Below are 26,598 nucleotides of genomic sequence, written 5' to 3' on the forward strand. Positions count from 1 at the left end.
TTGCAATTGTTAAAGATCTCCTGTCTGATAATATTGATGGGCATGTTATTTATTTCTGTTATGAAACTGCTAGAATTGCTAAACCCCATGATAAAGATAAACCTAGACATGTGGTAGGCATGCCTGTTATTTCTGTTAAAATAGGAGATCATTGTTATCATGGCTTATGTGATATGGGTGCTAGTGCTAGTGCAATACCTTATTCTTTATACCAAGAAGTTATGCATGATATTGCACCTGCTGGGAAGAAATTGATGTTACAATTAAACTTGCCAATAGAGATACTATTTCACCAATGGGAATTATTAGAGATGTTGAAGTCTTGTGTGGGAAAACTAAATATCCTGCTGATTTTCTTGTTCTTGGTTCACCACAACACAACTTTTGTCCCATTATATTTGGTAGACCCTTCTTAAATACTGTTAATGCTACCATAGATTGCAAAAGAGATGTTGTTACTATCGGTTTAGATGATATGACTCATGAATTTAATTTATCTAAATTTAGTAGACAACATCGTGAAGAATAATTACCTAGTAAGGATGAAATTATTGGTCTTGCTTCTATTGCCGTACCTCCTAGTGATCCATTAGAACAATATTTTGTAGACCATGAAAATGATATGTTTATGAATGAAAGAAGGGAATTAGATGAAGTATTCTTTAAACAGGAACCTATTCTGAAAAACAATTTACCTGATGAAATCTTAGGGGATCCTCCTCCACCCAAGGGTGATCCCGTGTTTGAGCTTAAACCGTTACCTAATACTCTTAAATATGCTTATCTTGATGAGAAAAAGATATATCCTGTTATTATTAGTGCTAACCTTTTAGAGCATGAAGAAGAGAGATTATTGAAAACTCTGAAGAAGCACCGTGCTGCTATTGGGTCTACTCTTGATGATCTTAAGGGCCTTAGTCCCACTCTATGTCAACATAAAATTAATTTGGAAGAAGATGCTAAACCAGTTCGTGATCATCAACGCCGGCTGAATCCTAAAATGAAAGACGTGGTAAGAAAGGAGGTACTAAAGCTCCTTGAGGCAGGTATAATTTATCCCGTTGCTGATAGTCAATGGGTAAGCCCTGTCCATTGTGTCCCTAAAAAGGGAGGTATTACTGTTGTTCCTAATGATAAAGATGAATTGATTCCTCAAAGAATTATTACAGGTTATAGGATGGTAATTGATTTCCGCAAATTAAATAAGGCTACTAAAAAGGATCATTACCCCTTACCTTTTATTGATCAAATGCTAGAAAGATTGTCCAAACATACACATTTTTGCTTTCTAGATGGTTATTCTGGTTTCTCTCAAATACATGTGTCAGCCAAAGATCAATCAAAGACTACTTTTACATGCCCTTTTGGTACTTTTGCTTATAGACGTATGCCTTTTGGTTTATGTAATGCACCTGCTACCTTTCAAAGATGCATGATGGCTATATTCTCTGACTTTTGTGAAAAGATTTGTGAGGTTTTCATGGACGACTTTGCCGTCTATGGATCTTCTTTTGACGATTGCTTGAGCAACCTTGATCGAGTTTTGCAGAGATGTGAAGAAACTAATCTTGTATTGAATTGGGAAAACTGCCACTTTATGGTTAATGAAGGTATTGTCTTGGGGCATAAAGTTTCTGAAAGAGGTATTGAAGTTGATAAAGCCAAGGTTGATGCTATTGAAAAGATGCCATGTCCCAAGGACATCAAAGGTATAAGAAGTTTCCTTGGTCATGCCAGTTTTTATAGGAGGTTCATTAAGGACTTCTCAAAAATCTCTCGGCCTCTGACTAACTTATTACAAAAAGATATACCATTTGTCTTTGATGATGATTGTGTAGAAGCATTTGAAATACTTAAGAAAGCATTCATCTCTGCACCTATTGTTCAGCCACCTAATTGGAATTTACCCTTTGAAATTATGTCTGATGCTAGTGATTATGCTGTAGGTGCTGTTCTAGGACAAAGAGTTGATAAGAAACTAAATGTTATTCAATATTCTAGTAAAACTCTAGACAATGCTCAAAGAAATTATGCTACTACTGAAAAAGAATTCTTAGCGGTTGTATTTGCTTGTGATAAGTTTAGACCTTATATTGTTGATTCTAAAGTAACTATTCACACTGATCATGCTGCTATTAAATATCTTATGGAAAAGAAAGATGCTAAACCTAGACTTATTAGATGGGTTCTCTTGCTACAAGAATTTGATTTGCATATTGTTGATAGAAAAGGCGCTGAGAACCCCGTTGCAGACAACTTGTCTAGGTTAGAAAATGTGCTTGATGACCCACTACCTATTGATGATAGCTTTCCTGGTGAGCAATTAAATGTCATAAATGCTTCTCATACTGCTCCATGGTATGCTGATTATGCTAATTACATTGCTGCTAAGTTTATACCACCTAGTTTCACATACTAGCAAAAGAAAAAGTTCTTCTATGATTTGAGGCATTACTTTTGGGATGACCCACATCTTTATAAAGAAGGAGTAGATGGTGTTATTAGACGTTGTGTAACTGAGCATGAACAGGAACAGATCCTACGCAAGTGTCACTCCGAAGCTTATGGAGGACACCATGCTGGAGATAGAACTGCACATAAGGTACTGCAATCTAGTTTTTATTGGCCTACTCTCTTCAAGGATGCCCGTAAATTTGTCTTATCTTGTGATGAATGTCAAAGAATTGGTAATATTAGTAGACGTCAAGAAATGCCTATGAATTATTCACTTGTTATTGAACCATTTGATGTTTGGGGCTTTGACTATATGGGACCTTTTCCTTCCTCTAATGGATATACACATATTTTAGTTGCTGTTGATTACGTTACTAAGTGGGTAGAAGCTATTCCAACTAGTAGTGCTGATAATAACACTTCTATTAAGATGCTTAAAGAAGTTATTTTTCCAAGATTTGGAGTCCCTAGATATTTAATGACTGATGGTGGTTCACATTTTATTCTTGGTGCTTTCCGTAAAATGCTTGCTAAATAAAATGTTAATCATAGAATTGCATCTCCTTATCACCCTCAGTCCAGTGGTCAAGTAGAATTGAGTAATAGAGAACTCAAATTAATTTTGCAAAAGACTGTTAATAGGTCTAGAAAGAATTGGTCCAAGAAACTTGATGATGCATTATGGGCCTATAGAACTGCATATAAAAATCCTATGGGTATGTCTCTGTATAAAATGGTCTATGGAAAAGCATGTCACTTACCTCTCGAACTAGAACATAAGGCTTATTGGGCTATTAAAGAACTTAATTATGATTTTAAGCTTGCCGGTGAGAAGAGGTTATTTGATATTAGCTCACTTGATGAATGGAGGACCCAAGCCTACAAAAATGACAAGTTGTTTAAAGAAAAATTTAAAAGATGGCATGACAAAAGGATACAAAAGCTTGAGTTTAATGTAGGTGATTGTGTATTGCTATACAAATATCGTTTAAGATTTTTTCCAGGAAAACTTCTCTCTAAATGGGAAGGTCCTTACGTTATCGAGGAGGTCTACCGTTCCAGTGCCACAAAAATCAACAACTTCGAAGGCACAAATCCGAAGGTGGTGGACGGTCAAAGAATCAAACATTATATCTCAGGTAATCCCATAAATGTTGAAACCAATTTTATTGAAACCGTAACCCCGGAGGAATACATAAGAGACACTTTCCGGAATGTTAGAGACTCCGAAAAGGAATAGGTATGTGGTACGGTAAGTAAACCGACTCCAAAACAGTTTTTTAAGGCAATATTTCTCCGTTTTGGAATATTTAGAAAAATAGAAAAATAAGCCGCAGTCCGGGAAGGACACGAGGACTCCACGAGGGTGGAGGGCGCGCCCTACCCTACTGGGCGCGTCCCTACCTCATGGGCACCTCGTGTGCTCTCCGGACTCCGTTTTCATACACGACATGTATTTTGGTTGGTAAAAATTCATTATATAATCTCCCGGGGGTTTTGACTCCTGTATCACGCAAATATCTCTTGTCTTTCTTTTGAGCTGTCCTGCTGCAGACAGAGCAACATGTCGTCCTAGGATTTGGAAGGAGAAAGCTACGTGGCTAATTACCTTGCAGATCCTAAGGTTTATGGGGATGTGGAGCATTGCGGTTGGACTACGGAAGAAGAAGAGGACTATGAACCCAAGGGAAAGGAGGAGACGAGCTCAGATGAAGATGAAGTCCCACTACCTCAACCCGGGGACATGCATGTGGAGTTCAAAAAGTCAAGCCTCCCGGATAGGGTAAATAAACCTAAGATCGAGTTTATCCCTTTTCGCCTCTTGCAGGAGAACAAGCAGGAACTATGCAAAAAGATACTAAGCTTGGAGCAGGAGATCGAGGACCTAAGGGACCAAAATTCTGTCCTCAGACACAAATTAAGGAAGAAGCCTACACCATCAACAAAATCACCACCGTCTCCACCAACAAAGAAGAATTGAGTATCTGGTATGGGCACTCCACTTGGCAAATGCCAAGCTTGGGGGAGTGCCCCGGTATCGTATCACCATCACTTTTATCTTTACCGTTTTTCTTAGTTTGATCCTTTTGGTAATATCTTGATCTAGTAGAATAAAAGTTCTTAGTATGATCTAGTTGTGAGTTTTGCTTTATTATCCTTCTATGTAATCGAGTCCGGGAGCTATATAATAAAGATTAGTGTTGAGTCAAGGGAATGATTATTTTTCAATGATCCTAAGTGAATAAAATAAAAGAGAAAGAAATAAAAAGAAACAAAGAGATCATGTGAGTCTTATGGAGAGTAATGAGCTCACATAGAAAGAGTATGATGAATAAAAGTTGTTGAGGGTTGACAAACACAATTTTGGTCATCGTTGCAATTAATAGGAAGTAATAAAAAAAGAGAGGTCTTCACATATAAATATACTATCTTGGACATCTTTTATGATTGTGAGCACTCATTAAAATATGACATGCTAAAGAGTTGACATTGGACAAGAAAGACAACATAATGGGTTATGTTTTCTTATATCTAAGATGAATTATATTGTCTTGGATTTTCCAACATGATGAGCTTGCCTTTCCCCCTCATGCTAGCCAAATTCATTGCACCAAGTAGAGATACTACTTGTGCTTCCAAACACCCCTAAACCAGTCTTGCCATAAGAGTCCACCATATCTATCTATGGATTTAGTAAGATCCATCAAGTAAGTTGTCATCGGTGCAAGCAATAAAAATTGCTCTCTAAATATGTATGATTGATTGGTGTGGAGGAAATAAGCTTTATACGATCGTGTGATATGGAAGTAATAAAAGCGACAGACTGCATAATAAAGGTCCATATCATAAGTGGCAATATAAAGTGATGTTCTTTCGCATTAGGATTTTGTGCATCCAACCATAAAAGCGCATGACAACCTCTGCTTCCCTCTGCGAAGGGCCTATCTTTTACTTTTATCTCCTACCTTGCATAAGAGTCATGGTGATTTTCACCCTTCCTTTTTACATTTTATCCTTTGGCAAGCACAATATGTTGGAAAGATCCTGGTATATATGGCTAATTGGACGTGAGTTTTCATGAACTATTAATGTTGACATTACCCTTGAGGTAAAACGTTGGGAGGCAAAACTATAAGCCCCTATCTTTCTCTATCTTCGATTAAAACTCCATACCCATAAGTATTGCGTGAGTGTCAGCAATTGTGAAACATTATATGATAGTTGAGTATGTGGACTTGCTGAAAAGCTCTTATACATTGACTCTTTCCTATGTTATGATAAATTGCAATTGCTTCAATGACTGAGATTGTAGTTTGTTAGTTTTCAATGAAATTTACAATTCATACTTGGTATTGTGATTGAAATATTACTCTAGCATTAGAGATCATTTGACAAGAATTATATAAGTTGTTGTTCTAAGAATGATCATGATGCCCTCATGTCCGTATTTTATTTTATCGACACCTCTATCTCTAAACATGTGGACATATTTTTCGATTTCGGCTTTTCGCTTGAGGACAAGCGAGGTCTAGGCTTGGGGGAGTTGATACGTCCATTTTGCATCATGCTTTTATATCGATATTTATTGCATTATGGGCTGTTATTACACATTATGTCACAATACTTATGCCTATTCTCTCTTATTTTATAAGGTTTACATAAAGAGGGAGAATGCCGGTAGCTGGGATTTTGGGCTGGAAAAGGAGCAAATATTAGAGACCTATTCTGCACAGCTCCAAAAGTCCTGAAACTTCACAGAAGATGTTTTCCAAATATATAAAAAAATATCAAGAGCAAGAACTTCACCAGGGGGGCCACACCCTGCCCACGAGGGTGGGGGCGCGCCCCCTACCTCGTGGGCCCCTGGTGGCCCTCCGGTGGCCATCTTCTGCTATATGGAGTCTTTCGATGGGAAAAAATCATAAGCCATCTTCTCGGACGAAACTCCGCCGCCACGAGGCGGAACCTTGGCGGAACCAATCTAGGGCTCTGGCAGAGCTGTTCTGCCAGGGAAACTTCCCTCCCAGAGAGGGTAATCATCGCCATCGTCATCACCAACGCTCCTCTCATCGGAAGAGGGCAATCTCCATCAACATCTTCATCAACATCATCTCATCTCAAAACCCTAGTTCATCTCTTGTATCCAATTCTTGTCTCCAAGTCCAGGATTGGTGCTAGTAGGTTGCTAGTAGTGTTAATTACCCCTTGTAGTTGATGCTAGTTGGTTTAATTGGTGGAAGATCATATGTTCAGATCCTATATGCATATTAATACCCCTCTGATTATGAACATGTTTATGCTTTGTGAGTAGTTACTTTTGTTCCTAAGGACATGGGAGAAGTCTTGCTATTAGTAGTCATGTGATTTGGTATTCGTTCGATATTTTGATGAGATGTATGTTGTCTCTCCTCTAGTGGTGTTATGTGAACGTCGACTACATGACACTTCACCATTGTTTGGGCCTAGAGGAAGGCATTGGAAAGTAATAAGTAGATGATGGGTTGCTAGAGTGACAGAAGCTTAAACCCTAGTTTATGTGTTGCTTCGTAAGGGGCTGATTTGGATCCATATGTTTCATGCTATGGTTAGGTTTACCTTAATACTTTTGTTGTAGTTGCGGATGCTTGCAATAGAGGTTAATCATAAGTGGGATGCTTGTCCAAGTAAGGGCAGTACCCAAGCACCGGTCCGCCCACATACCAAATTATCAAAGTACCGAACGCGAATCATATGAGCGTGATGAAAACTAGCTTGACGATATTCCCATGTGTCCTCGGGAGCGCTTTACATCTTATAAGAGTTTGTCCAGGCTTGTCCTTTGCTACAAAAAGGATTGGGCCACCTTGCTGCACCTTATTTACTTTTGTTACTTGTTGCTCGTTACAAATTATCTTATCACAAAACTATCTGTTACCACTTATTTCAGTACTTGCAGAGAATACCTTGCTGGAAACCGCTTATCATTTCCTTTTGCTCCTCGTTGGGTTCAACACTCTTACTTATCGAAAGGACTACAATAGATCCCCTATACTTGTGGGTCATCAGATCGCCGAGGGTTCGAGGGGCGAGGGTCGGGAACTAGCTAGGGTAGAGGGTCGAGGGTCACCGAAGGGTCGAGGGTCACTGAGGGTTCGAGGTTCGAGGGGTCGTCGTATGTCATCGTTGTCGATATACCCTGTGACGCCCCTGATTTGACCATACACTAATCATACACGCAAATGTGTACGATCAAGATCAGGGACTCACGAGAAGATATCACAACACAACTCTACAAATAAAATAAGTCATACAAGCATCATATTACAAGCCAGGGGCCTCGAGGGCTCGAATACAAGAGCTCGATCATAGACGAGTCAGCGGAAGCAACAATATCTGAGTACAGACATAAGTTAAACAAGTTTGCCTTAAGAAGGTTAGCACAAACTGGGATACAAATCGAAAGAGGCGCAGGCCTCCTGCCTGGGATCCTCCTAAACTACTCCTGGTCGTCGTCAGCGGGCAGCACGTGGTAGTAGGCACCTCCGGTGTAGTAGGAGTCGTCGTCGATGGTGGCGTCTAAATCCTGGGCTCCAACAACTGGTTGCGACAACCAGGTAGAAGGGATAGAGGGAAAAGAAGGAGAAGCAACCATGAGTACTCATCCAAAGTACTCGCAAACAAGGAGCTACACTACATATGCATGGGTATATGTGTAAAGGCCATATAGGTGGACTGAACTGCAGAATGCTAGAATAAGAGGGGGATAGCTAATCCTGTCGAAGACTACGCTTCGGGCAGCCTCCGTCTTGCAGCATGTAGAAGAGAGTAGACTGAAGTCCTCCAAGTAGCATCGTATAGCATAATCCTAACCGATGATCCTCTCCTCGTCGCCCTGTGAGAGAGCGATCACCGGTTGTATCTGGCACTTGGAAGGGTGTGTTTTATTAAGTATCCGGTTCTAGCTGTCATAAGGTCAAGGTACAACTCCAAGTCGTTCTGTTACCGAAGATCACAGCTATTCGAATAGATTAACTTCCCTGCAGGGGTGCACCACATAACCCAACACGCTCGATCCCATTTGGCCGGACACACTTTTCTGGGTCATGCCCGGCCTCATAAGATCAACACGTCGCAGCCCCACCTAGGCACAACAGAGAGGCCAGCACGCCGGTCTAAACCTAAGCGCACAAGGGTCTGGGCCCATCACCCATAGCACACCTGCACGTTGCGTACGCGGCCGGAGAGCAGACCTAGCAACCTCCATTACAAAGGAAGTCACGTTACGCGGTCCAACCCGGCGCGCGCCGCTCAGTCGCTGGCGTCACGAAGTGCTTCGGCTGATACCACGACGTCGAGTGCCCATAACTGTCCCTGCGTAGATGGTTAGTGCGTATAGGCCAGTAGCCAGACTCAGATCAAATACCAAGATCTCGTTAAACGTGTTAAGTATCCGCGAACATCGACCAGGGTCAGGCCCACCTCTCTCCTAGGTGGTCTCAACCTGCCCTGTCGCTCCGCCTCAAAGTAACCATAGGGGGCCGTCGGGAACCCAGGCCCACCTCTACCGGGATGGAGCCACCTGCCCCTTCAGCCCCCATCACCGAACAGTATCACAGGTAAGGTAACTGTGCAAAGTATATTGTATATGCCCGTGATCACCTCCCGAAGTGATCACGGCCCAATAGTATAGCATGGCAGATGGACAAGAGTGTAGGGCCACTGATGGAACACTAGCATCCTATACTAAGCAGTAGGATAGCAGGTAATGGTAACAACAGTAGTAACAAGGACAGGCTATGCATCAGGATAGGAATAACGGAAAGCAGTAACATGCTACACTACTCTAATGCAAGCAGTATAGAGAAAAGAGTAGGCGATATCTGGTGATCAAAGGGGGGGGCTTGCCTGGTTGCTTTGGCAAGAGAGAGGGGTCATCAACATCGTAGTCGTACTGGGTAGCAGCAGCGTCGGTCTCGGTGTCTAGCGAGAGAAGAGGGGGAAGAAACAATAAATATAATGCAAACAAATGCATGACGATGCATGACATGACAAAGCGTGATGCTAGGTGTGCCCTAACGCGGTACGAGGTGGTACCGGTGAAGGGGGGAAACATCCGGGAAATTATCCCCGGTGTTTCACGTTTTCGGACAGACGAACCGGAGGGGGAAAGTTGCGTGTTCACTATGCTAGGGATGCGTGGCGGATGAACGGGCTGCGTATTCGAATTCGTCTCGTTGTTCTGAGCAACTTCCATGTACAAAGTTTTTTCATCCGAGCTATGGTTTATTTTATATTAATTTTCAAAGTTTTAATTCATTTTTAGAATTATCAGAATTAATTTAATTAGGAAATGCCATTATGATGTCAGCATGACATCAGGGTGATGTCAGCAGTCAACAGTCAGTTGACTTGGTCAAACTGGCGCGTGGGTCCAGTGGGACCCACCTGTCATACTCTGTTTAGGTTAATTAGGTCTTAGTTAAACTAAGTACTATTTAATTAAACTAACTAGTTAATTAGCTTAATTAAACATGATTAATTAACTTAATTAATTCACTTATTGATTAATTAATTAATGTAATTATTATTTATTTATTTATTTATTTATTTATTTTTAATTCTTCTTTTTTTAATAAAGTTCTGGGGCGTGGGCCCCACATGTCTGTGGCCCCAAGGGCCTAACGGGCACAGGGCGGTGCGAGCGCGGGCACCGCCCGAACGGGCGTGGGCGCTGGGTGCCCGAGACGGTCCAGGCGCGGCCCGCCGCACGGTGGGAGTGGTAGCGCGCCGGTGAGGTTTGGCCGGGGCGCCACCGGCCCGAGCAGTGCGGGCGGGGGCATTGGTCAAAGGTGGCGGCGGCGGTGAGCGTAGCAGCGCGCAGGAGGCCGCGCGGGGCAGTGGGCGAGGCCGACGCGAGATGCGGGCGTAAGGGAGCAGGGCGCGGGGGGGGGGGCGGGGTGCCGGAGTTGGCCGCAGGTGTAGCGGTGTCGCCGGCGTAGGGGGGATTCGGTGGCCGCATCGGAGGCGACAAGGGGGCTGGGGGCCACGGCAGGTGCGGTGCGCGGGCACGGCGCGGTGAGCGCGCATCGGACGCGGCCGGAGCGCGTCAACCGGGGGCGAGATCGGGGGGGACCGCGGCGACGAGCGCGAGCGCGAGAGGGAGAGGGAGGGAGCAAGGCGGGGCTCACATCGGGAGGAGTAGGGCACGGGCAGTGGGGCTCGGGGAGGAAGACGTGGACGCGAGGTCATCGCGGCGATGGGCGACGGGATCGGGGGTGCAGGGCGACGCGGGATCGGGCCCCTCCCCGATCCAGAACCAGCCGAGCGTGGGGGCGCTGGGAAGGAGGGTTGAGGAGGAGGGCGCTGGGCGGCGGTGGCGATGGTGAACGGCGGCAGGGCGACGGGGACGGCCCGATCCGATCTGGATCGGATGAGAGGGAGAGACGAGGGAGTGGGGAGGTGGTTGCGGTCGTGGGGAGTGGGGGTGTTAGGGTTTCGGGGCAGGGGGTGGGGGTGGCCTATAGGCCAAGGGATGGCCGGCTGGGCCATGGCCCAGTTGGGCCAAGGGGTCCAGGGGGGCGGTCTCCTTTTACCTCTTTTTTTTGGTTAGTTTTCCTTTCTGTTTTTGTGTTTTCTTTTCCTTTTATTTATTCTTTCCTGCTTTATTGTAGTTGCATTCTATTTTAGTAAAACATACACTTAGTATCTAAATTAGTATTACAACCTAGTCCATAGTCACAAAAAGTTTAGACCCCAAATAACTTAGTTTGACATTTTATTAATTATCGAAGTTATTCAAATAATCATTTTTACTACTGTTTTATTCATCTCATAGTATTTAAACATTTTATAAATGTGTGGTTTTTTCCCCATAATTATCTATGCAATATTTGGTTCACTCCGAACATTTTAGTTTTAATATTTGAAAACTTTTATTGTTTGCCTAATTTTGAATTTGAATTTGAATCGGTTTCGTACTAACTGGAGATTAGCAACTATAAACGAGGTCACGTGGCATCATTAGCAGAGGATCACTGTAGCTTAATTACCCGGGCGTCACATACCCCCTCTCGACCATGATAACTTATACCACGGGAGCACCCCCGGCCCTCTCGCTCGACCAAAACTCTCGAGGACACCCAAACCGTAGAAAAAAAATGATGTCGGTCTCCTACCCCCTCCCGTCGTGCCCCTACCCGACAAAATCTCTTGAGGCCATCCAAATTTACCAAGTTAAAAGAGTGTTGTCATCGAGGCTGAAAGAACACGCGGTGCCCCCATGTTTGGTTTTGGTAATTGATGACAATCTCTATGGACTAATGGTTGCCTTGAGTTATATTTGAAAATTCTGTCCATAGCCTTTTCTTGGAGTACATGTGTTGGTTTCAAGGAGAGTTTGTGTCGACTAAGGTGGTATTCAAGGAATTACCTAAAGATTGGTCTTGTGAGAGGTTGATCAAGACTAAGTCAAAGAGTGAATCAAGTTGATCAACCCACAAAGCGTAGAAGATGTACCGAGAGGGATCAAGTGATCCCATGGTATGGTAAGCATTGTCAATTACGCTTTGTGTACTAACCCATGGTCTTCGTGAGAGTTCTGTGTGGGGTTAGGTTGTCGTGTGCAAGTTCAAGTGATGCATCACGAAGAGATCAAGTGCTTGAAGCTTGCCACCCATTATGGTGAAAATGGACTTGTGAATTTGTGCAAAAGAGTTGCTCACCCATAGTGGAGTATGTGGGAGCAATCTACTAGTCTTCACCAAGCCAACGCAATCAAGAAAGGTGGTCCAACTTGAGGAAGTCAAGATCGTCATCATCTAGCTCAAGTGGACTATGTGCACGACAAAGGTTTGCCCTTGATAGGTTTTCTATTTTACCGGTCTCATAGTGGTAGTAGGGAGACCGGGTTATAGGATCGATTGTCGTACTATCAAGGGGGACTCTCGATGAGTAGCTTGATCGTATCGTTCGTAGAGAGCTCAAACCATTGCATCCTTGCATCATCTTTATTGGTTCTTGTTTGGTTCTTCTCTTTGTGAGTTTTGGAGCTTATGGTCATCTTGGTGAGAAGCTCGAGTTCATAGAAAACGGAGTTCACTCGCATCTTCTATGATGTTTTCGATGTTGGAGGTTATGCCGGTTCTTCTCGGTTGGAGATTTCACTCCTCTATTTGTTGGCATACCTTCGTTGTTTTGATGCTACTCGTCGTCTTGTATCCAACAAGCTTGAGTTTGCTCAATTCGGAGCTCGTATGAAGAAGTTATGGCAGTTCTGGTTTTCTCCCTGCGGTAGTACCGCGGTCGGCAGCGGTAGTACCGCTTATAGCATCAAGCGGTAGTACCGCTCCAGTACCGCTCTACTACCTCCTCGATTTTGGGTCCTGCACTTTTCGTGTCGGGTTTAGCAGTAGTTGCACGGCAGTAAGGCATGGTAGCACCGCCTATGAGCGGTAGTACCGCTCCGGTCGGGCGATAGTACCGCTACTGCATTACTGCCGCCGTACTCTGCTCTGCCCTGCCTCTTTTGGTCCTATGTTCTGCTCCATCAGCGGTAGTGCCGCTGGGGTGAGCGGTAGTACCGCTTATTTGTGGTACTACCGCCTCAAGGTTCATGTTTTGTTGCTCCTTTTCCCTATTTCTTCCGCCCGAGCGGTAGTACCGCTCGTGTGCGAGCTGAGCACATAACGGTTGGATTTTCCCGCTCCTATAAAAGGGGGTCTTCTTCTCCAATGAACCTTATCCTTTGAGCTCGTGTTCTTCCCCCATTGTTGACCTTCTTCGAGCTTGTTAACTCTCAATCCCTCCATGGATTCTTGCTAGTTTTGAGGGAAAAGAGAGAGGAGATCTAGATCCACATTTTCACCAATCACTTTCTCCTCTATGTGAGTGGAACCCCTTGGATCTAGATCTTGGAGTTCTTGGTGTTCTCTTTCTTGTTCTTCCTCTCATTTTCCTCCCTAGCATGTGTTGCTTCGGTGGGATTTGGGAGAGAAGGACTTGGGCACTCCGTGTGCTCTTGCCATTGCATTTGGTGCATCGGTTTGAGTTCTCCACGGTGATACGTGAAAGTTACAAGTTGAGAAGCTTATTACTCTTGGGTGCTTGGTACCCTTGAGCTTGTTCCTCTTGGGTGCTTGGGCGCCCTAGACGGTTGAGGTCACCTCGGAGCCATATTCCATTGTGGTGAAGCTTCGTGGTGTAGTTGGGGAGTTAACCCCAACCTTGGTGGTGTTCGGAGCTCAATCATTATGGTGTAAAGCTCCGGCAAGCGTCGGGGTCTCCAATTAGGTTGTGGAGATCGCCCCGAGCAATTTGACGGGTACCTGTGACCTCCCACAAGGGTTGCCAAAGTGTACGGTTTGGTGACCGCCCCCAAGGGTTGCCATTTGTACGGGTTCGGTGACCGCCCTCAAGGGTGCCTTAGTGGAATCACGGCATCTTGCATTGTGCGAGGGCATGAGGAGATTACGGTGGCCCTAGTGGCTTCTTGGGGAGCATTGTGCGTCCACACCGCTCCAAACGGAGATTAGCATCCGCAAGGGTGTGAACTTCGGGATACATCATCGTCTTCGCGTGCCTCGGTTATCTCTTATCCGAGCCCTTTACTTTATGCACTTTACTTTGTGATAGCCATATTGTTTCATGCCATATATCTCGCTATCACATAGTTGCTTATCTTGCTTAGCTTAAGTTGTTGGTGCACATAGGTGAGCCTAGTTGTTTTAGGTTTTGTGCTTGAAAAATTAACCGCTAGGTTTATTCCGCATTTGTTCAAGCCTAAACCGTAATTAGTTTAAAACGCCTATTCACCCCCCCTCTAGGCGACATCCACGATCTTTCAGAGGCCACCCCATACCCTTGAAGCGTTGTCGAGGCCACCCCTTGAAGCATTTCCGATCGGGGCCACCCCAAACCCTAGAGAAGCAGCATCGAGGCCACTAATTAATATGATTCCTTATTGTGATTAGCTAGCTAGTTCTACGTTTGCCATTAATATATCCATCTGTCATGTTTGAATAATAATTGCCATGTTGTAAAAATTTGCAGAAACTATGGACCCCCGAGATGAAGCAACAGAAGCGATTTTGGGGGACATAATCGCACATGGAACTGAGGTCGTCTTGTCGTTTCTCAATGACACCGATGGTCGGAAAGAGAGGGTGAAGAAGCAGACTACGGTGATCGAACAATGGAGGAGGAAGGACATGATCATGATGGCTCCGGTGACCCAATGCCGGTGCAAGAAGGAGACCGTGATGACGGCTCCGGTGACCTAACGGAGTCTGGCTAGGTATATATATTAATTAAGCATGTGCTGACTATAGCTAGCTAATGGATGCATTAATTGTTTTTGGTATGTACACATATATTAATGAACTCTCGTCTTTCTTCTTTTTTCTAGCCCTCCGGATCGAGCACAACTTCGGTAAAGAGATGAGGCCCGAAGAAAAGTTGCGCTTGGATGAAAGGTTTGAGATCATAGAAATCGCGCGCGATGGCATGCCGATTGAACCCATCCGGACAAAGGAAGCATTTGCTGCTCAGTGCGGGGTTCTTGTTAGGACAAGATCCCGATCAGCATCCACCAATGGTTAAAGCGGGCTAAAGAAGACCCTGAGGTGTCTTATGTCTCCGATATGCAGAAAGATGATCTTTGGACCGCGCTGAAGGAAAATTTCATCCTACCGCCAGAGGAGAATCCGGAGAAGCCAGTTAAAGAGCAATTGATCAAGTCTCATGCTCTTAAGAAGATGGCAGAACTATTCAGGAGGTGGAAGAATGAGCTGAAAAAATTTGTCGACAAAGAAGAGACACCAGAATTCATCGGCCGGTATGAGAAGATCAGAGATCACTGGCCCGCATTTGTGGCCCACAAGACATCAGACAAGAGTAAGAAGATGTCAGTGACAAACAAGAAGAATGTTGCAAAGAAGAAGCTTCACCATCGCACGGGGTCAGGTGGCTACCTCAAAGCCCAGCCGTTGTGGGACAAGGCTGAGAATGACCTGCTTGATAAAGGGGTCGAACCAGAGACATTGAGGTGGCCAGACCGTTGCCGGACTTGGTTCTTCGGGGCTGGCGGAACCTTGGACCCTATATCAGGGAAGTGCGTTTGGACGGACGAGCAAATGAGAATACCAGTCACGAGGCTTTAGGGGTATATCGATGCAGCCAGCAAGGGACATTCATTCCAGACAGAGAGAACAACAATCTCACAATGGCCCTAGGGAATCCTGAGCACTCTGGACGGACACGAGGCACGCCAGGCTCCGTCCTGTGGAGGGCTGGGTTTCTGGACGCAGGTGGTTACAAATGCCAGGAGAGGAGGAAGAAAGTGGAGCAGATCCAAATTCAGGCGCTGCACGCAAGGGTACAAGCGATAGAGTAACGAGAAGCAGATCGCAACAAGCAACCCGCCGAAGCTTCCCCGAAGCTACCCCGCCATCTCAGCGGTGAAGCGGCATGGCTTCCACCGAGCTGCAGCAGCTGGAGCCTGTCTTCACGGCTCCTGCTAGCTACCCCGTGGACTTAAACACGGAGTCTCAAAATTGCCACCTTATGACGCAATGGATGAAAATGAAAGTCAAGGCGGTTGTTGGCTCTGTTGCATCTCCTGAACCTGGCACAACTTTTCACTGCCGGCTCATTCCAGAAGGATATGCTAGGGTGATGGTGGACGAAATAACAGAGGGATTTGAGGAGCTCGAGCTTGACCACCCTACCGGTGAAGGGGAGACTCGACTGGGTTCTGCTCTGAAGACTCCATGCCTATGGCGGAAGGAGCTCATCAACCTTCTGAACTGGACGCCTCCGCCTCCTCCTCCTCCTCCGGCGAGTCAGGTCACTCCGCCTCCTCCTCCGGCGAGTGATCAGGGCACTCAGCCTCCTTCTTCGGCGCGTGGCGGCACTCCGCCTCCTTCTCCGCCTGCGCCAGCACGCCCGAGCAGCCAGCCTACTCCTTCTCCGCCTCGTCAGCAAGGGCGGAAGAGACCCGCCGCCGCTCCGGCTGCTCCGGCGCGTCATAGTCCTCCTCCTCGTAAGCAAGGAAAGAAGACAGCTGCAGCCGCTCCGTCTGCTCCGGCGTCTAGCAGTACATCCAGAGGCGGGAGGCAATACATATTCGATCCTTCTCTGAAGACTCCAGAGAAGTTACCATACGAGAGGACCCCGGAGGAAAACGAGAAAATCGTGCGAGACGAAGTGAAGAACTTCTTTGAAGGGGTGAAAGCAAAGAAACATCCACCTCCGAAGGAGAAGGTAGATCCGGTGAAAGCGAAGCACACTCTAGAAGCCCTGAAGAAACCACCAAAGTCTCCGCTGAAAGGCAACTATGAGCGCATTATTGAAAGGTCATTTATTGAAGCGGAGCGGTCGGGAAGTACTGTCAGTGATCAAAGGTTAGCGGAACGACGAGCTGGGAAAAAAATTCCCCAACTCGGCAAACAAGCGAACCAATCGTTCCCCCCGCTCAAGGTGTCTAGCGATATCGTCGCTAACGATTCGAGGATGGTGCCCGGTTATAATAATGTTGAAGATTACCTGCCCGACGATGTACATTATGAATTCTTGGACGTGGAAGAACACAGATACGAGTACGGGAAGCCTCTCGTCAAAGATGAAAGGTCTCTAACAACGATGATGCGAAGATTCCATGATTGGTACATGAAAACCTGCAAAGAGTCTGGGGGGAGGAATACTTTGATGCTAAGAGTTAAAGAGGAGCATGACCTCGTTGGAACTGATCTGTTGAATGTTCCATTTGAGGAGTTCTTCCAATTTTTCAATCAGAGCGCCCTCGATAAATTAACGGTCACTTGCTACTGTCTATAAGTACTACTTCTGTCATTAAGTCTCTATATATAGGTAAGCTCTTTCATTGCATGTATTTATAATTATCCTCACTATATTATGCAGATTGAAGATCGCCGAATTGAAGAAAAGACAAATCGGTGATATTGGGTTCATTAACACAAATATCATAGATGCATATTCGGTTGAATTTAATAAAAAAGAAACCAAGGCCAACTTGTTACGATCGTTGGTATTAAATCAAAACAAAGCTATAATACTCTTTCCTTACAACTTCAAGTGAGTGTTACTTTCTTGTGCATATTCGGTTTCCCTTATTAGTCCAGGTTATACTAATGTAATTGATGAATTATGTACGCGTGCGTAGGTTCCATTATATTCTCCTAGAGATTAAGCTCGAGGAGGGAGTAGTAACCGTCTTAGACTCGAGACGAAAAGATCCCAAGGAGTATGCGGACATGACTGAAATTCTCGAGGAGTAAGTTAAATCGATCATTATCGCACCATATCGGCAACTTTGTTCACTTCCTGATATCAAGTAATTGTTTTCTTTGTCTGGCAGGGTTTGGAAAAAATTCACCTCAAAAGCTTCGGGACTGCCGAAGAAGCTAGAATTTAAACACCCGAAAGTAAGTACTACTAGCATGTTCCGTGCATCTCCTACTGATTCAAGTGCTAGTTTCATCAATACCATTTTAGCATGCTTGCTTATCAGTTTGATTGACCTCTATTTCTTGTAAAGTGGTTGTGGCAGGAAGCCGGGAATAATTACTATAGATACTACATTTGTGAGTCTATCTGCCACACGACCTGTGAGCGGGGCTACACTAAAAAACAATATGAAGTGCGTAAGCAATAATATTCAGAATTTAAATTTATTTACCATCTTTTGTGTTGCATTTCATTCATTCATATATATATATATATATATATATATATATATATATATATATATATATATATGTATATTGACCCCCTTCTTCAAATTAGATGTTTCGGATGCGGGATGAACTCCTAGCACCAGATCGCATGCGAGGAATTCAAGAGGAATTGGCGGCATTCTTTCTTGACCACGTGATCGATAAAGACGGAGAATACTATGTGGACCATGTGTTCACATATAATTAGGGGATTATATTGTAAGAGATCTTATATTGTATATATGTAGCCAGTAGCGTCGGATAGATATACGAAAACTTGTTGTTCGACCAATCTCTCGGAGAAGGGGAGGTTGATATCACTTCTCTCTGTATGCATATGTTCATGACGATCTTCTGTTTCCTTCATTTTTGCTTACTAGCTAGTGTGTCGAGTGCTCTCTATACGTATAGTACATAGGGTCAACCAAGCACGGAGATAAGAGATGACACTTCTCTCTATTAATTAATTAGCTACCTAACACAATATATGAAACACCTTAATTAACCATATAAAACCCCTAAATCCCACCCCCTTCAGAAAAAACAAAAACCCTAACCCCTGAACAGCTGACGTGTGGATGTCTATTGGTCCCGGTTGGTGCCACCAACCGGGACCAAAGGGCCTCCTGCCTGGGCTCGCCGCACCGGCCACGTGGAGGACAGTCTATCCTGGTTCGTGTAAGAACCGGGACTAAAGGCCAAGCGCATTAGTAACGACCTTTTAGTCCCGGTTCCAAATCCGAGACAGAAGATCCTTACGAACCGAGACAAATGGCCCTTTTTCTACTAGTGTACGTCTCCCTCATAGCTAGTGTTCCTGATTATAACTGTTGATACTCCCAATAAAGCACTTGTTCCATCCCTACATATTGCACCAACGGCACGGAACAAGCCATTGCCAGACACCGCTGCATCATCATTAGGCTAGTCATAGTGGGAGTAACTTAACTAGTAACATAGTGCACTTCGAGAAAATTCTGCTTATGTGGCAAATAATTAATGAGAGATGGTAACATAATATGTTACTGTAAGACAAGATGAGTCCGCATTAACTCGATGTTCTCCATGTAAGAGGTGAGCTGGGAGCCTGGGATCAGCTCGTGGCACCATTAAGCCCAAAACGCTAGCTTGGCTTGGATCCAATTCAATTCAATTTTTTATTGCATCCACTTAAATTCAATCAGGCCAAAATAAAAATTGAAGATACTTCTTGACCAAAGAACTCAGCCATACCACCTTTTTTTTGGATCGGAGGGAGTATAAAAAGTAAGCCATAGTAAATAGTGAATACTAAAAGGAAAAAAAACAGCGAATCTTTCATACTTGAATATCCTGCAAAATGCTTGCAAAGAGGGTTAGGAGGGTATGAATGCACCAATCATCATCATTAAATTCAGCATTGTAATTAGGAATGTAACCCATTATTCTTAAATTGTTCCCACACGATTTATGCACCAACTAACGATGAATGCATTCGGCGCAGATTCATATAGAGTACTCTCTAGGATCTACTAGACAGTAATTGCGCGAGTGTCAGCACTACAATGCTCCTGGGCAAAGTAGATGCGATTCCCGGGGAGGTCAAATGTGAAGCGCGTGTCCACCTGCTGCGCCGCGCCGAGCACCGTCATCTCCTCGTCCGGCACGACGGCGAAGCACAGGTGCTGGTTCACCCTCACGAACAGCAGTTCCGGCTTGATGAAAAGCCTGGTCGCTTCTTCGTGCAGGTCGAAGGTCAAGCTCGGAAAGCGCACGTGGTCTCACGAGACAAAGCAGAGGTGGTACCCCTGCACCGGCACCGTCGAGCGGCGCGCCCCCTGCTTGTGCATGTCCGCCGCGACCTCGGCCTCTACGACGTCATACGCCGCGCGGACCAGCCTGGTCAGGGGAGTCCCGGGGTCGACGACGGACCCCCCACGACGGGTTTGTAGATCCCGCCTAAACATCGCCGTCTTTACGCCGTTAAGTTTTTTCCTGTTGAAGCTGATGCCGACGATGCGGATATAGTACGTGCTACTTTGGCCGTAGCCCGGTCCCGTGAACAGCAGCGACGTGCTCTGCATGTGCTCGTGCCTTGGGATGTCGCGGCCGAAGCGGAGGAACCCGTGCCTGGCGCCGGGGTGGCTCTGTCCGGGGAAGAGGCAATATGAGAACCGCGAGTCGGCCAGCCCGCGTGCGGTGAGCTGGCGCAGGAACGACGTCGGGTGCCTGCTCAAGCTCAGGGCCCCGGCGAGAACGCCGTGATTCAGGCCCACGAATCCGTCCGTCGTGTGTGCGCAGCCGAAGATGAGGTTGTCGACGTCCCTGTTGTGTCCTCCTCCTCCTGCGCCGGGGCTGCCGGCGAAGGCAAACGTGTCGCTGCCGAGGTAGCCGTGCGCGGCGACGTTCCAGGAGGTGGTGTAGAAGCTGCACCGGTTCCGGCCGGAGGGGGTGTAGGGGGGCGTACACTTGGGGTCTGCGGGCTTCATGTGCTTGTAGCGAGGGGACTCAGCAGAGTCGAAGACGGCGCCCTCCTGCCGAACCTCAGGCACGCAGGGCTGGCACTGCATCCAAGTCAGATTGCCGACGAGGTCCAGCCCGAGCTTGTAGAAGTGCCTGGTTTGGCCGGAGCCGACGCCGACGAGGACGCCGTACAAGGGCCACCCCACGGGGGCTATGTGCGGACTTATGCTGGTGAGGTTCGCGTCAAATTGCCCGAGCCCGCCGGCTGTGTCGTGGTTGGACACGATAGGCAGACTGAATCCACCGCTCGGTGTCGGTGGTGCCGCATTGCCGGCGACGCCGTGGCTGGCCGAATTCAGCAGAGCAAGGAGGAAGCAGAGCTTACAAGCATATAAAACAGACATGCTTGATTCCTCCGATCTCTATACTAGGGCTATGTTCGATGAAGCCAGAAAGACGGTTGAGCGTACGTCCTTCATTTGGAGGTCGTCTGTTAAATAGACTCAGAAGAATCCATCTCTGGAGTATCTATCTCTAGATGGATATGCATGCATTGGTGACTCCGATTACTTAGTGCAGCCAAGATACAGGGCGGCTAATTAATCAATCGACTCTGAAGTATCTCTAGATGGATATGCATGCATTGGTGAGGAGAATACTCGACATGTCGATGGTTGAAATGATACGAAAGCTCCCTAATTCCTCCAACAACCTTATTAATGAGTTTTTGTCAATAGTACTCCCTCCTTTCGGGTTTACGGAAACGAACGACCAAAACGGTGCGACCAAGGGAACCTTCCGTAAAAAATATTAAATGTCGATAATTGTGAGAGCTCCTAATCGGCACTTCAGGCGCCAAAAAATCGCTACGGCGCTCACAGCCCACAAGCTATGGGCGAATGTTTTAAAAATGCTCACGAATTCGAAAAAATATTCATGAAGTTCAGATATGTTTATGAATTTGAAAAAAGTTCATGGATTTGGAAAAAGCTTATGAATTATAAAAATGTTCGCCCATTTACAAAAAGTCTAGAATTTAAAAAATTCAAGGATATGAAAAGGTTCACAAATTTTAAAAAATTCACAAGGTAAGAGGACACCGGCGGATGCCGCGCTGTGTTCGTTGGGGATGGGGCATGCCCGTCCCTCTCCCACTGAGAGGTTCCCTTCTGCGGCCCGGAATGTGGTGTACTTTTACCCCTGTTTGATGGGCATGCAAAAGTATCAATCCTTCATTTTAGTTTATCCAGAGGTTGCGGCGAGTGAAGCGTTGAACAACATCCGAAGCTTGTGCCCTTTGCTCGCCCCTGTACCTCCAAGAGTATCTCATCTGCCGCACGGGCATCGAGAGTGGCATCAGGACTAATTCATCTTAAAATTTGTCGTTGTTATGAGCTAGAGTGAGTAGCTAATTTATATAAATTCTACTCCCTCAGTTTCTGAATATAAGTCTTTTTAGAGATTTGAATATGGAGTACATACGTATTTTAAAGTGTAGATTCACTCATTTTGCTTTATATGTAATTCATATTAGAATCTCTAAAAAAAACTTATATTTAGGAATGGAGGGAGTATTTGATGTATTTTGTTGCTTTTCTTCCAAGAAGTCAAATTCGTGCAAACAAACAAGTATAGTGCCTACAATTTCTAGGTATATTTTGCTCTGAGCTCACATAAGTTGGTGCTGTACCAACAACATCGTCGCTTGTCAGCTAACTGTTGGTGCATATTCCGTTCACTTCTAGTGTTTCCTACAATAATGCAAACATCATCCAGATCTTTTCTAGTTTCAGCAGAGTAAAAAAAATGCATTTCGAACATGGGTGAACATGGACCAGACGGGTGAATGCATTCTTGGATGCCGCTAATCTTTTGACAATCTATTGTGCTTGCTACAAAAGCAAAATCACAAAAAGCTACTTCACTCATGGAAAAAAGAAGTCAAAGACAAAATTCAGTCTAATTTCCCCATGTTGCTTCAGGGGCATCGAGAACAAACAAAATGACATTGGTCGCAGGAGATCGCATACTAATCCATCCAAAAGAATCAATACAATATGGATTCTGTGGGTAGTAGAGCCTAGATTACGTTCGAATACCAGGGAAATCACCTTGTTAACAATGACATATCATTAGCCAATTCTTTGCAGAATGGCATGAACGTGTGGGGCGCCCCCCTACAGAATTCCGTCCATCGGTCATATTTTCGTAGTGCTTAGGCGAAGCCCTGCGGAGATAGCATCACCATCATAGTCACCACGCCGTCATGTTGCCGGAACTCATCCACTACTTCGCCGTCTTGCTGGATCAAGAAGGCGAGGACGTCACCGAGCTGAACGTGTGCTGAACACGGAGGTGCCGTACGTTCGGTACTCGATCGGTTGGATCACGAAGAAGTTCGACTACATCAATTGCGTTAACAAACGCTTCCGCTTACGGTCTACGAGGGTACGTAGACACACTCTTCCCTCTCGTTGCTATGCATCTCCATGGATAGATCTTGCGTGTGCGTAGAAAAAAAATTATTTTCCATGCAACGTTTTCCAGCACCATGGTCCTTCTTGCATTACCCTCTCCCAATCACAAGGCAGCAAAACTGAAGAGTGTAGAGGTTCGGTTCCCAAGGCTTGAAGTTGACTTCCTGTGCAAGATCCCAGGCGGATCGCATGTTCCTGAAGAACCATCCCTGACTGTAAGGTTTGTCAATGTGAACCCTTGCCACCGCCATCCACCTTGCTGCATCTTGAGGGATAGCTTCCTCATCAACCACGACATCATCCATGCCATCCTCACAGAGCCCTAGCTCCGCCATCATCCTCTCTACCTCCAACTTTCGCCGCCATCTGTCAAAACCTTGCCCGAAGATGAAAAAACCGTCGGGCGATGAAAAACAGCGGAGCCCTACACCGAGCCGCCTGCCAAGGGAGGAACGACCTAGGCCGCGAAGCCCTAGGCGCTCCTCGGAGTCAGATCGGCGGGAGGGAAAAAACTGATCTCAACGGCGGCTGTGGACGCCTCCGAGAGGAAGAAACCCTACCGAGAGGGAAAGATTCTAGCAAATACAAAAGTTGGACATAAAAAAGGCAATTGTTGTTTGGGCTGCGTGGCCCAGTATTTTCTGCCAACCTATTCTCTCACCATCGTTTCTTCTTAATTAATTTACTGTCTACTACTTCCATACGAATGCAACATCTACTTTTGCTTGTGCGGGTGACTCCGGAGGCGACTCAAAACCTAGGACAAAAAGCTCTATCTCTTATCGCTCCGGCAGTCGGCCATGGCGGCCCCACCCTTCCATCAAAGATGAAGGGAGCAGGGGTGCACCTTGTGACCCTCATTGCAAACAAGCACACGAAGTATGGAGGTGTTGGAGTGGCGGCGATAGCGCATGGCATTGCATTAAGGTGGAATAGGCGCGACCGTATGTAGCTTCCTGCACCTTGGGGAGCAACTTCATACGTTATTGGGCTGCCAGTTGTTGCAAGCCTAAGCTTGTTCCTCCCATGTATGTATGGATGTATATACTGCCAAAATCCCTTTTGGCGGCCGCGCTCGAATGAGGTTGCTTTTTGAAAATTCAAAATTCATCAAATTTCATAGTTTTACATTCAAAATTTTTTGAATAAAATTTAGATATACATAAAGGGATAATACACATGTGTGTAAATTTTCAGAACGAAATATGTTGAAGTGAGGACTGTGAAAAAAAGATAAATCTAGGGCTATTTAACACATAATACTATTCATTCTGCCAGACCCAGAATTTATCTTTTTTATACAGATCACATTTCAATATATTTCATCCTGAAATTTTACACATACCATCCTTGTTTATTTGTAAAAAAAATTGAATCTGAAAAGTTTATTTTTTTTAAAAAAAAGAGGCCTTCATAGAGGCCGAGAGCCAAAATGCCTCAGTTCGTATGCACAAAGATCAGTTGCGACAGTTCATCCTTCCTCGAATTAGGAAGAACAAGCTTTGGCTTGCAACAACTGGCAACCCAATAAGGTAGGAGCCAACTACCGTGTCAACCGTCACATCATTGCCCATCCAGTACCAAGCATTTTAGATTATATCTTGATTTTTGCTTCTTGCATACAGATATCATTAAGGCTCAGTAAACTTTTCAGCCTCCCACGGTCGCGCCTATAAAAGCACACACATCAAACCGAGGAGATCTCCAAACCGAGAGGCGGTCACAATCACTTGGCAAACATGGATATCAAGGCGGCAACAACGCTTGCCCTGACGCTCGTCCTCAACGAGCAAGTTGTCCAAGGTAGAGTCCTCCACCGAAGACCAGCCCACTGGCCCCAACCGCTCTCCACCGGTGGCAGCGCCTCCACCGGCAACGACGCCGACAACGTTGAATAAGAGCACAACAACACCAGCAGAGCTACATGCAAACTTGAGGGGGCGGCTGCCCCCCCCCCCCCCCCCCCGCCATAGGTTAGGGGCCTAAATTCAGTGGCATCCTGCGCTAGCTTCACCACTGGGAGCATTCTCGATCTGGTGGGTCCTCGGATTTGAAGCCCTACTACAGCGCAGAAGAACCAGTGGCTACTAGCTTCAAACGGGTGTGCAATGTCGTTTCCTCGGTGTTGAGTATCGTGATTAGATTGAAAACATAGAATAGACTAGGAAGTACTTCATCTTGTCTTTACTTTAAGAAGATCATGTATTCCTATATATGTGCCCATGAGGCTCAAGTAATAAACACTGATTCCACCAATCTCTCTCTATTCCTTCTACATGATATCCGCCCAACCGATCCAAACCCTAGCCACCGCCCGCCACTTCTGCCGCACGCCACCCCGTGGCGGTCGGTGTCCATGATCACCATTGGGGACCGCATCGCCTGTACGTAGGGTTTATCCGCCGATCCAGTTGATCGGCTGGCTAGAGAGTTTTTTTTCCGATCTTTTGATTTGAATTTTTCTCTCTCTTACCGGTCACATTGATCGTCAATTTTTTGGTTTCCCGATCTAAAGATCGATTTGGGTCGCTGGCCGCCATTCATCATCTTCAACGCGTGCTTTCTACTCCAACAACAGCCTGGCCGACACCTGCCGTCGCGCTCCTACGTTGGCCCGCACCATGTCGCCCATGGCTCAATCTCACGTCCTGCGCGCGTGTTGGTTGCAGCGCGTCGCGTGCGCAACTGCAGCGCTAGCCCGGCTTGACCCATGGCCGCTCATGCATCTGCATGGCACCACGTGCTAGCCTGATTGCATGTAAGTGCTCATGGCACCTGTGCTAGTCTGGTTGCACCTAGGTATTGCGAATGTACCAGATGGCCTAGCTATGTGTCACGTCCGGCTGCATCACACTGGGTGGCTGAGCGGACACTTCGATTTCACGCGTAATTGGATTGATCATGCGAGCGTCCACGATTCCGTACCGCGAACGTTGTTGAGTATGTGCCACTTCACTGATTAAGCAACGGGTTGCAGCTACCTCTTCGTTTTGGATCGCAGCCGTCGCCGTCCCAAGGATCTCTCCACGTCTACACCGACCCACGTGTTGTCGCTGCATTGTCCCTTCAGGTCCTAATGCCACGGTCCGCGGTTCACCGCTGCCCCAAGGCCGTCAGCTCTAGGCCTTCCACGTCTACACCGACCCGCGTGTTGTCGCTGCATTGTTCCTTCAGGTCCTAATGCCATGGTCCGCGGTCCACCGCTGCCCCAAGGCCGTCAGCTCTAGGCCTTCCACGTCTACACCGACCCGCGTGTTGTCGCTGCATTGTCCCTTCAGGTCCTAATGCCATGGTCCGCGGTCCACCGCTGCCCCAAGGCCGTCAGCTCTAGGCCTTCCACGTGGCCAGTGACGAAGGACGGAACTTTTTCAAAATGGGGCGAACTCTTAAGCCAAAAAAAAAATTGATGCAAAACCAACACTACAACCCTTCAGAATTTGTGGAGTTTTGCGGTTGCAATCAGATATTTATTACTTTTTTCGTTGCAAGTTTTTTTAGAGATTCCAACAAGTGAC

General features: G+C 45.9%; 1 pseudogene; it reads right to left on the reverse strand.

Annotated features, from left to right (window-relative positions):
• Positions 1-19,675: 19,675 nt before the first annotated feature.
• LOC123191520 (aspartyl protease family protein 2-like) lies at positions 19,676-21,010 on the reverse strand (annotated as a pseudogene).
• Positions 21,011-26,598: the final 5,588 nt, after the last annotated feature.

This window comes from Triticum aestivum, chromosome 2A, assembly GCF_018294505.1.
Source record: "Triticum aestivum cultivar Chinese Spring chromosome 2A, IWGSC CS RefSeq v2.1, whole genome shotgun sequence".
NCBI classification, from domain to species: domain Eukaryota; kingdom Viridiplantae; phylum Streptophyta; class Magnoliopsida; order Poales; family Poaceae; genus Triticum; species Triticum aestivum.